The sequence below is a fragment of the Carassius auratus genome, chromosome 31 (assembly GCF_003368295.1).
Source record: "Carassius auratus strain Wakin chromosome 31, ASM336829v1, whole genome shotgun sequence".
In the NCBI taxonomy this organism is placed as follows: Eukaryota; Metazoa; Chordata; class Actinopteri; order Cypriniformes; family Cyprinidae; genus Carassius; species Carassius auratus.
The window spans coordinates 11,618,234-11,630,313 of NC_039273.1; the positions used below are offsets into that span (position 1 = coordinate 11,618,234).

At 36.0% G+C, this 12,080-nt stretch overlaps 1 long non-coding RNA gene across 1 annotated transcript; it reads right to left on the minus strand.

Annotated features, from left to right (window-relative positions):
- Positions 1–206: 206 nt before the first annotated feature.
- LOC113050550 (uncharacterized) lies at positions 207–11,632 on the minus strand. The gene is made up of 4 exons (XR_003276778.1): positions 10,666–11,632; positions 7,306–7,989; positions 6,889–6,914; positions 207–1,581 (listed from the first exon to the last, which is right to left on the minus strand). It is a non-coding gene; the product is annotated as an uncharacterized LOC113050550 (long non-coding RNA).
- Positions 11,633–12,080: the final 448 nt, after the last annotated feature.

The following is a 12,080-nucleotide window of genomic DNA, read 5'->3' on the forward strand; positions in this document are numbered from 1 at the left end:
ATATAACTCATAAGCCACTGAACCGCCAGTCATTATCTTAAAGACAAGATGCCGTGCCATTGTTCAAGAATACCTGTTTGTGTTTTAATTATTCTGTAATAAGCTTTTCCCAAATTTGAGATTTGAGAAATATGGGTTTGAAACATGGGGTTGAGTAAACGATAATGGAATTTTCTTTATAATTCCGAGTGGGGCTATATTTCAGCACACCTTCAGTTCTTAATGTTCAAGTTTTCAGAAACAATTCATTTTTGAGCACCAATGTGAAATGCCAAAGAATGAGGTATAATGGGGGGAGGGACATATCTTCTTAATTTTTGAGTGTAGCTATAGGGTTGTAGATATAGGACATGATATCCTGTGGGGTGTCCTTAAAGAGAAGGAAGCCCGGAGGATGTCTGCGCTGCAGGTGTCTAATCTAGACCCCTGAGCTGTCCATCGGAAGAGAGGAGTTCCTGAGCCACTGGGGCAACCAGCAGGTGCTTTAATAGGCCCAGGAATATTGGCTGACTCTCTCAGAGGCTGGATACTTTTGTTACTCACTAAGCCTATTGGAGCATTAGCTTCTTGCTACATTGACTGCCATGTAAAAGTCAGCAGGGGCATCGTTTTCAGCATGGGTAGCTATATTGTTGCTTTTTGTGACAAAGAATTTCCTCTGCTCCCCAAATCAAGGATTTAGACCCAGGAAATCCAAATCATGTCAACAAAACATTTTCAACAAAAGTGACATCTTTACGCTACATGCATACATTGTATAGATTTGTTAACAACTTTGGGAACACCACTGATAAATCTCTCCATCCTGCTCATTAGGGTGCGCTGAGAGTAATCTTAAACTTCTTATACAAATGTTGTAATATTAAGCATAAATGATACAAGAGACAATATTACACCAGCTGCCAAAAGTCAAAATGTAAAAAGTTTGGTAATATTAAAGGTAGTAGTTCAAACATGAGCTATTGTCGGTAAAAAAAATATTTTATAAAACAGTTTAATTTACTTGTTTTGCAAGAAAATACTATTTCAGTTCTAGTTTAAAATGTCATGTTTCAGTTCAATGTGATACTTGCCATTTCCTTGTAATTATTTTTGAATCTAAATAATTTCTGAGTAAAAAAGTTTTGACCATTAATTTTCTCTCTCTTTTTTTAGATAGATTCTTATACCTTTCATTGAGCATTTGTATTATTATTATAATTTTTTTTTTGTCTTGTGGCATCTGTTCAGCCCACTGTTTGATCATTTAAGATTGGGTTAAAAGTCTCTGAGCTCATTTGGAGCAAGGCTACACTGGCAGAGAGAGAAATTAATTGTGTGCTAAGCAGAGTGGAATTAGCGGCTCATGCTCAAATCTCTGCTCAGGACCACAGCTTATCTCCCACCGATCCCCCCTTATCCTCGCTTGTTCTTAGAAACTTGTCATTGTCGACAGTAGATGGTTTGGGCAATCTTTCAGGCCTTGTGTCTGTCTCCTTTGTGACCAAGAGGAATCCATCTTTTGTTCTCTCCTCGTCCCCTTTCACGGATCACCACAGATGCCCTCTTCATTCAGTTTATGACCCCTCACCCAATAGTCTACTGTAAAAGGAAAGGGGGTTAGAAAACAGAAAGACTGACAGATAGCAAGACTATGTCATCAGGCCATGAACAATGGTGGTGTCCAAGCTTGTAGATGTTAATGTGACCCTGGGTACAGTAAAAGTTGCTTCTGATATTCTTTGTGTAATACTGATGTAGTGAAACTGTGGTAACACTTTATTATATGGACCAATTCTCTCTATTAAGTAGTTGCTTATTAGCCTGCTTGATATTAAGATATTGGCTGTTTAATAATACTTATAAAGCACATATTCGGCATGACCATATTCTACACATCTAATCCTACCCAATACCTAATGTCTTTAATAACTATTAAAAGAAGAAAATTGTGAGTTGAATGAGGCAAAAAGCATAGTTAATGGCTTGTTAATAGCGAGAACTGGACCTTAAAAGAAAGTGTGACTGAAACTGTCGTTTCTATACAACTTCATGCTTCATTCACACATAAACCTCACTTGTTTTGAAATCAGATCTGTTTGTTCAGACAGTGTAGCTGTCATTTTTGACAGGACAAGACGGGACAGAAAATGTGAAATTTGGCATCTGCATCTTTGCATCTTGCTGCCGTGCTGAACTCATGAGGTGAATCTTAAGAATTACTGTAATATTTATGTATATATTAAAGCACATGCTGTCTTCAAAATGTATTTGACTCAGATATCTAGCATCTCCCAAAAAAACTGTTTTTTCTTGAATAGAAATGATTTCAGACTTTTATAGGATATCCGGATATCAATTTACAAGCATGTTTGTATTAATCTGCCATCTAGTCTTTGCAGCACGTTTTTTAAGATTCATTTTATGTTCATTCCAGCTTCATCTCTAGCACATTAGTTCTTAAGTCAATTTGGGGTTAAAGTTGGTTGCTAAAGTTAGCTTGTGTTGTCTGGCCATCTGTCACCTAAAATGTTACAGACTCATTGAAGTCTGCAGAAACAAAACTAAAATGGCTAAACAATTACCCCTCAACAGCTTGTTAATGATTTTATTGCTCAGGGAATGACACCCTCAAAAATAAAATTACAGGATCCCCACAAAAACCTTACATGGCTGTAAATATGTATTAACCAGAAAATGGGCCTTGTTTGGGACCATTTAAAGAAGACAAAAGCTGACATTACCACAAAAGACAAAGATGCAATAAGAAAAGAGGAGTTTCTACTTAGCTAATGAGTTGCCCCATAGAGATGTAAAGAATTGGGTCTTTAGGGAAAGCGAATGAAACTCTGGTTTGGCCTGATAGACTGTAAAGTGTGTGAAGCTTGAGCTGTACATGGACTGGCTTTTGTCTGAATGCTAATTTAGCTCAGAATAGTCATGTTTCTATGTGAGTTTATTGTAGTGTGGAAGGGGAAACCTTTCGATCAGGCAATTGAGAGAATAAACCTTTGTTACTTTTTTCCCTCCTTCTGGCATTTTTGTTTCAAAGTGGTGCCCCTTTACTCAAAAAACCTTCATAGGAAAGCAATAGGGAAAGTGGGGAAACTGTGCTCTCACAGACCCTCCATGGGCTAAAGGACCTCTTAAGCACTTTACTCATTTCAGCACAGCACTGTTGCCTCATTTTACAAAGAAGTTGTCAACTATATTGTGAAAGTGCACTTCAGTTACCCTTAAATGAGCAGCTATGCTCATTAAAAAAAAAATTCAATACAAATCCTTGCAAGAGAAATACATTCATTATTTTTGTAAACATACATTTTGTTGTGGTTGTTGATTTAAAAGTCTCTTTAGTAAACTAACACTTTATTGCTCTTACATAAAAATCCTTTATATACATATATATTTATATGCATATTATATACATATATAATTGAGATTGGCAATGTTTGAATAAAATTGTGAACAAGCAATTGGTTGCAGTATTGCATATATTTTTAAATCTTCTTTATTTTCCTCTGATTTTTGCTTTGAGTGACCCTTCATATAAAAGGATATTAACAATAATTATCCATAGTAATTGTCCAAAAATAAAACAGTGCAATAACCATCTATCTTTTCATGTCAATGTGTATGGATTATATATGTATGGCAATACTTCAAACAATAGAATTGTTTTCAAAGATAATGTTACCATTTAAAAAGGACTACAGAGTAAAAATAAAATAAATAATAATAAAATAAAATAATATAATAGAGAGACCTACTCATTGGCAATTAAAATGTTTGACTTGCCACTGCTGACATTGTTGGTCCAAAATGTTTAATCTAGCTACCACAGTAAATACCATATATTGGTATATCATATTGGTTTCTTTTGACAGCTTAACCCTTAATAGGATGTCATTTTAAATGTGGATTTGATATTTTACACTGTAATGTTCTATAAATCTCAAACAGGCTGTACAGATTCCTCATTGATCATGAGCAGCATGGAAGGTGTTCCCTGACTCAATGCTTCTTAGTTGGAAACGCTGTCGATATTAGCATGTTAATACTGTGAAACTTCCAAAGGATCAGAGTGGGAGGTCGGAGAGACTCATTCTGGGTCTCTTGGTTGGTTTGTCTGTTGTCTGTTCTTCTACTGGTTTGTCTCTGCATTTCAGATTAGTTCAGATGGGCAAAAGGGTCACACACATACAAACCTGTAATACCCCGAATGGCCAAGGTTCCACTGCACTCAGCTCAGGCTTTTATGTTTGCTGTACTGCTAATTACAACCTTTTATCACATTGTGTTGGTTGAAGATAAAGGCTGGCTTCAGCCCTCTTGAGAGAGGCCAATCCCTTAAATCTTGCAGCCCAATAGGCAAAGCATACGAGACAGATGTGGGACGGGGTCCAAGACGCTCTGTCTGTTTGCCATTCCGATCCCCTCGGTCAACAAACCTCTCTATTTCTCTCTATCATGCCAACAATGATATTGAAACATGTCTTTGTTGCTGATATAGACTGTGTAGCTTGTCTCACAAGATTTGACTTTAGGTTTGTGTTTGCTCATCAGTTGTATGTGTACTCTGATTTGGACTCTTACATGGGCTCCACTTCAAGACTGTTGCAATGTTTGGACTGGCTGATTAGCATCAACAAAAAGCAGTGAAATGACTTTTTTGCAACATATCAAAGAAACCTGATAGTACACGTTGAAAAGTACCAAGAATGTTTCTTTCACTGAACAAAACTGATTAATCAGTCTATATATATTCTCAGCTGAGATCTAATATCTTTTAACAAATACTGGAAGCAAATGATATTTGTTTCAAATTAATGGTTGGTACATACTCTTTGTTTGCCGCTATACCAATTTTGCAATGGTGCAGCACCATTGTTGAATCTACGACATAAAAAAGAGCTGTGGTGGCTCATATGTAGTTAAAGATATTTTTAAGATATCCTTGCTAAATAAAATTATTTAATATTTATTTCATACATACTCAAAAAGAGCAATTCAAGACCAGATACTCATTTTTACGGGTGTTTTTTGAGGCCAATGCGATTCTGACTACGTTTACACGTCAACAATGTAGTCAATAATGGAAAAGTTTTCCCCTTGCGTTTTTAAAACGTTTCACATGTAAACAACATTTTTTTCTAAATAGTTAGCATTTACATATATCTGGACAAAAACGCTGTATTAAGTATGCAAGGCCAGTAGTTGGTGCTGTCACAGTACTTGTAGGGAAGTCACAATTATATGTTGTATGCATCTCCGCTGTTGATTGTAATATTGGTGAAGTAAATCCACACTTTGCTGAAGAAGCGTTAACAATCTCTTGAGCAGCAACTAACTCTGCTATTGTTGTGTATGGTTGTTTGTGCTTGCCTTTAAAATTGACACGTACTGCTCATGTCTACATACCTAACATGTACTACGCATGTGCATGAAGTCACCGTTCCTGTATTGGGCGTTTACACCGAATTTTTAACACGGATTTTAACACTTACAGCACGTACTGACCCTACATCTTTTGGACACATTTACTGAAAAAAAAAGCTTCCTGATTAGCACCTTTCTCACGACTTGGGTCTCAGGATTTTACCATGTACCGTACATGTCCAGAAATCGAATCTGGAGGAAGAACAGTCCAACCGACCAACCAAGCACCTCCTTGTTGGGAAATAAGACAGCCCTAGGTCTTTAAAAATCTTGAGTAACACTCACCAGGGGAGATGGGTGTGAGTGTTTGCAAAAGGAAGCTGTTTCATCACAGGCTCTTGGTCTCAAGGTGTGAAACATTAACACCCTCTAAAGTGGATGTTGTTAGTAGTTAGAATGTCGATTTACTGCACACTTGCGTAGACCCAAGGCTCATTAGTTCTGGTTTACTCAACATTTACAAAGTCAGGTTACAGTTTTTATGCTTTTCCTGGTCACACAAGAGGGACATATAGTATCTGACCAGTAAACTACACGTGTCAACCCCCTACCAATTTAAAAATGAATTTACAAGGCAGGACATGGTTACTTCTTAGCATGATGCCTAAGATCACTGCTGACAGGCAAGAACAGCAGGTTCCTTGTTGAGCGGAGTAGCCTGCAGTTTTCGTACAGGGTGTGTTCACCTCAGGCCCGTGCCTCTCCCTACCATACATTCTGATGAAGCCCCAGGAGGTGAGCTCTCCTGTCAGGCAGCCCATTACAGACCAGTCCTGCTATTGTCATGCAGCTTTTGCCTCAGGTTGAGCTGGTGGGAGGTCGCTATACTCTGCCTTAAGCAACGACACTCAGCCTATGCAAATCCAACAGCTTATTTTGTAATTTTTGCATGTCTTCTGCTTCTGCACAGCTGATGTCCTGTATGGGGTAACATAACGGACATACTATGCGGTTTAAGACTAATGTTTGGATGGCTAAAATGTGCTTGCAATGGAGTAGACCAAAATAAGACCAAATACTTTTTGTGTACTGCATCAAACTATAATCATATTGGTAACACTTTACAATATTGTTATTTTAGTATCATTGATATACTTGTGTTATATATATATATATATATATATATATATATATATATATATATATATATATATATATATATATATATATATATATATATATATATATATATATATATATATATAAATTTTTTCAATGAGAATTAATTTTTATGTTTTCTGTTTTTATTTTAATATGAATTTTTTAGTAATCTTGTTGTGTTTTTATCATTTTTTAAAAATGTTTTTATTATACATACTATGCTATATCGTTTACAATATCATAACCCTACTTTGCAATAAGGTTCTATAGGACAACATTAGTTAATGCACTAGTTAACACAAACTAGCAATTATCTTGATTAATGCTAAATGGACAGGTAATCCAAAAATAATGTCAAAATTTACTCACCCTCATTTCATTCGAAACCTGTATGACTGTGGAAGACAAAAGAAGATTTTATTTTATATATATATATATATATATATATATATATATATATATATATATATATATATATATATATATATATATATATATATATATATATATATATATATGTTCATGTTCTAATATATATATATATATATATATATATATATATATATATATATATTTACAATAAACAATGCAATTTGAATAAACATGAGTTAGCCAAGCATAACAGTATATTAACATTCATCAATTAATGATTACTAAATTTGGATAAATAAATGCTTTTTAAATGTTATTTATTGTTAGCTTGTGTATTAACTAAGGTTAAAAATTTTACATCACATTAAGCCAGACATGAAGATTTTTTAGTATTAACACTTAAAAAGTAATCACCTTCTCTTTCCTAAGTCTGTGTGAGTCAAATTTATGTTCTCACTTCATCAGAGGTTAACTTTGTGCTCAGGGCACATAAGACCTGTAAAAGTCTTGGTACTCTCCATTGCTCTTGGAAATGACACATTTTATTTTCTGATCACTCCTCTTGTTGTAGCTCACACATCATTGTAAATTATTTTCATCCGTCCAGGGTGGGTCCCTTGAGTATCATTTAAGAGTCTGAATGTAGCAAAAACAACTATGATCATAAGTGTCAACCCCCATAACACAATAACCCAAGCTGTCAGCGACTCCAGACCAGCTTCTCTATGCGGTTTAAAGTTCAGCTGACTTAAACTTGGTCTCCAGTGCCCTGATGGTTTTGTGGCCCTATCATTTTATTTTCAAATACAGGTGACATCACTGGTGCCAGTGCAGCCTTATTCATTTATTGCATGTCTAACCTGGTTGGCTGGGTGACTCATTAGGTCTTTAATTGAGTGCGTGGGGTGCTGAGGTCATATGAGTGAGGGGTGATTTACCCTCATTCTCTGACAGCACCTGCATGAACTCATTTATGACTCAGCTACCAGCCCAACCTTCTACAGATTGCTAGATGACCTCACGGCCACAGACGGCTCATGTTTATGGTATTGGGGGAGAATGGTCAGCTTTCCTGTCTGGGCACATTGGCTTCCAACTCTGAAAAAACAAAGCAAAATCAAAAATAAAATCAATTTGGTACTAACTATACTGCTTTCATTACCCAGAGGCCATGTAGAATTTTAGGACGATTGCTGGTAAGATGTCAAAGGTCGAGATGTGGATCCAAAGCTATGTCAATATTCAATTGAAAAAAAAAAAATTACAAAAAAATATATATATATTGTCTATTATTCAGCTTCACGGAGAAGTGGAAATTGGTTCTAGTTTGTTATTTTTTTTTCTGTTAGAGGGAAACTCCACCCAAAAAGAAAGGTCTCTCATTATTTACTCACCCTCATGTATATTACTTTCTTTCTTCAGATGAACATAAATGCAGGTTTGTAGAAATATTATACATGTCTATGAGATGTATATACCTCATCACTCTCTACATCATATAGGCTAATTCAACTGTATGTGAATGCCAAACAAACACAGCGGTAGTCCATATTACTGAGTGTCAGACTTTTTGACCCGTTTTGCCCCCGTAGTTCTTCATGTGTTTCCGTGTATGTTTCTTCCTGTGTATTTGGTCATGTTCCTTTCATAGTTTATTTTGATTAAGATTTCCTTGCACCTGTGTTTGGTAATTATCCCCTGTATTTAATTCCTACTTGTTCAGTTGTTCCTTTGGAGGGTATATGTGTTCACTATTTGGTTAAATGTGTTTTTGCAGCCTTCTTTGTTGGAATATCTCTTGCGTTTTTCTTTCATTAAAAACTGTTTAAAGAGCCAGTAAGATGAAAATTCTAAGCTTCCTATCACTGTTTATAAGTCCTGTACAATAGGTTTAAATCCATCCAAGGTTAAAAAACATTGTCATTTTGTCAAAATATCATTTTAAAATTACCTCAATTCTCAGACATCCCCAAACGGTTCGCGTGAAGCTGTTCAAAAGATTCAGTTTCCTTAAACCCCACCTTTGGGTAGCATACTGTGTTCTGATTGGTCAACTAACATAGTCAGATTTGATTGGTTGTTCGGCACACAACTTCACGGTAAACAATGCGTTAGCATCTTTTTGGGGTGAATTATGTCTTATTCCTCTCATCGCGAAGCAAACAGTAAAATAAACTTGAACAGTCTCGCTGCTTTTTCTTCTGTGTGGGTGTATTCAAGCCACGCGCTTCAGTTTGAATCTGAATAGCGCGTTCAGCGCAGGGCGTGGTCACATTAGATATAATGAAGGGAGACGTGAAAAACAGACATCGCGTTGTTTTCATATGGATTACTTTATCACAGAATATCTGTTAGCAGCACTTGTTACACTTCATTTTAATGACGTGTTTGTAAATGAAGATCAACACAGACAAAGGCTGCAGACAGCACACATACTGATAAGACGCTCGAGAGAAAACAAACACATAACTTCCTAATGATACTTTGCGTTGTGATTCGGAGATGCTTGTTGGTCTAAATAAAGTTGGTAATGAACCCTCTTTTATGGCCAAACGCTTTGAAAATCCCGCCTTGTACTCACTGAGATTAGAAAAGCAGTCATCAGTGAAATGTTGTGAACACAACAAAAGGGATTTGTTGTACTGCTCTCTGGTATTGTGGTAAAAATTAATTTTAGCCATTGGTTCTTCTGATCTTCATTCTTTGGCAGTGAAAATAAAACAAACTTGCCTTTACAATTAAAAACACACTATCTCTTCGACATGATGCAACCAGAGCGTCTGTGTGGGGGGTGGGGCAGGTCAGAGTTCCGTTTCTCCCAAGACGGTAGGCGGAGATTATTATGCAAAGTGTTCCTAGTGACGTACATATAGATGGGCAAAAGATTTGAAATCTATAACGACTCGTTTCAGCGATTCAGAGTCGACTCCTTACTTTAGAAGCCAATAACTTTATAAATCGTGTACTTTTTGGTTTAATTACTTTGCACATTGTTTACACTGATGGACAGCTACATCATACACTGTAATACAGGTAATTTTTGATTTCCCATCTGTGTGGCTCTTTAAGTTTATATGTGCCTCCTGCGTGCTCGCTGCAAGACACATTGTGACACGGAGTTCATCAATTGTATTTTGAAGTAAAACGATAATACATAAATGTTAATATTTTAAACTTTATAAACTATTCGCTTTGTTGTGAATCTCACACAAGAAGTGATGTGGAAGCACTGAGGACATCACTGCTTACTTGAGTTCCACAATGCGATTACATCAAGCTTCAAAATATGCAGAAGTTTATGTCAAGCATGAACTCATGAACCTAAATATGACAGTTAAGTAAAAAATGTTGAAAACATTTATATTTTCTTACTCACAACAGAAAACAGAATACTCACACTGTGTGTTTTAGAAGCGGTAACATTTATATGGACTCACAGTTATGGCTTATATTTATAAATCTTCATTTGCGTTCATCTGAATAAGAAGAACCATATAAATTTCGGACAGCAAGAGGGCGAGTAAATTATGAGATTTTTCCATTTGTTGGTGAAGTATGCCTCTTAAAAATATTTATGAACATGTAATTTATGTTTTTATTATCACAGGCTATTAAGTTTACAAGAAGACGCTATTCCTGCCAGACTTTCATTCATGTATCTAATTGTCCAAATGTATTTGCATTTAATATCATAAGATGTTCACAGTTCAGATGACAAGATAAACATAGTTTCGATTGGTTCTGACATATATTGCCTATAATGGGTCGACATACCTCATGACTTCATTGATGTCTGTTGTTGCTAGTGTGACTGCTGAACCGAGAGGTCAAAGTTCACTCTTATCATCCACTTGCATCCCTGCAGCTGACTGGGAGCTTCTTTATGAGCAATATCAGCGGCAGCAGGCCCTGCGATAGTTGCCGGAGAGTCAAAGGCAGAGGTTGTTCAGTTGATCACACACATAAACACACACGCACACCCTCCCTGGGCCTTCTTTCTGTCTTTCCCACAGTGATAGTGATCTAGAGCATGCCATAAAGGCCAGTCGTAGATCAGAGAAAACAACAAAGGGACTCCTCGCTCCCTCCCCGACCGTCTCTCGGGAGTGGTGACTGGGCCGTAGGGGCTGATAAGGGCAGCCTGGCGCCTTGCCACTCCCACCGGTCCCACACATACTGGCCCACCGCACCTGATATACAGTATGCTGTTTCCTCATATTTGTACAGGTGATTTGTCAGACAATGCTAAGATGTTCAGATTAGTCAGAAACTATAACAACACAGATGGACCGAACTGAAAGGTCATGTTGAAATGATATCTCAGTTGTTCTATAATACTGCATTTTGGTATAGTTTCATATAAACCCTGCGCTGAACATGTAGGGGAGTGTGTGTAGGAGTGTATGTTCATTTAAGGCAGGATGTTTTGAGGAACTGGTGATTACAGACAGTAATCTCTGTGATTGTCTTTACTGACAAACGTGATTGCTTAATTGGTTGTAAACTACCCATGACAATCATACCAGGATAAACATCCCTCTCTCATGAGATGAGTTTGCGTCAGCATTTTGCTGTTAACTATAACACATGCGTTGCAAGTTATTATCACAAACAAGCTATTATAAAAATGAAAATAAAAATAAAAATAAGAATTTTTGGGAAATAAGAGAAATGAAAGTTGCTATTGGACATACTTTATTTCAAGGTCAAATTCTCACTATTAACAAACCATTAACAATGACTTTTGCCTCAATAAATTCATAATTTGCTTCTTATTAATAATTAGTAAGGAATGTGTTTAATATGCATTAATTAAGTAAGTTAATTACTACATTTTCAGCAAGAATGCATTAAACTGGTCAAACATTATTGTATAATAATAATAATAATACTATTTCAAGTAAATGCTGTTCTTTTGAACATCAGTTTTGCCATCACCACAATAAATTACATTTTAAAATATTTAAAAGACAACATTTATTATTTTAAGTTGTATTATTATTTCAAAAACGTTTTTCTCAACCTCAGAATTTTAAACTATATTGTACACACAAAAATTTAAGACAAATAAAGAGAAAATGACTTTAGTTGTCATACTTTTAATCAAGATTGATTTAATCAATTTTCCAAGCCTTACTTCTGCCGAAAACCACTTAGTTACACCCCCTCTCAATTACACCCCCAAAATT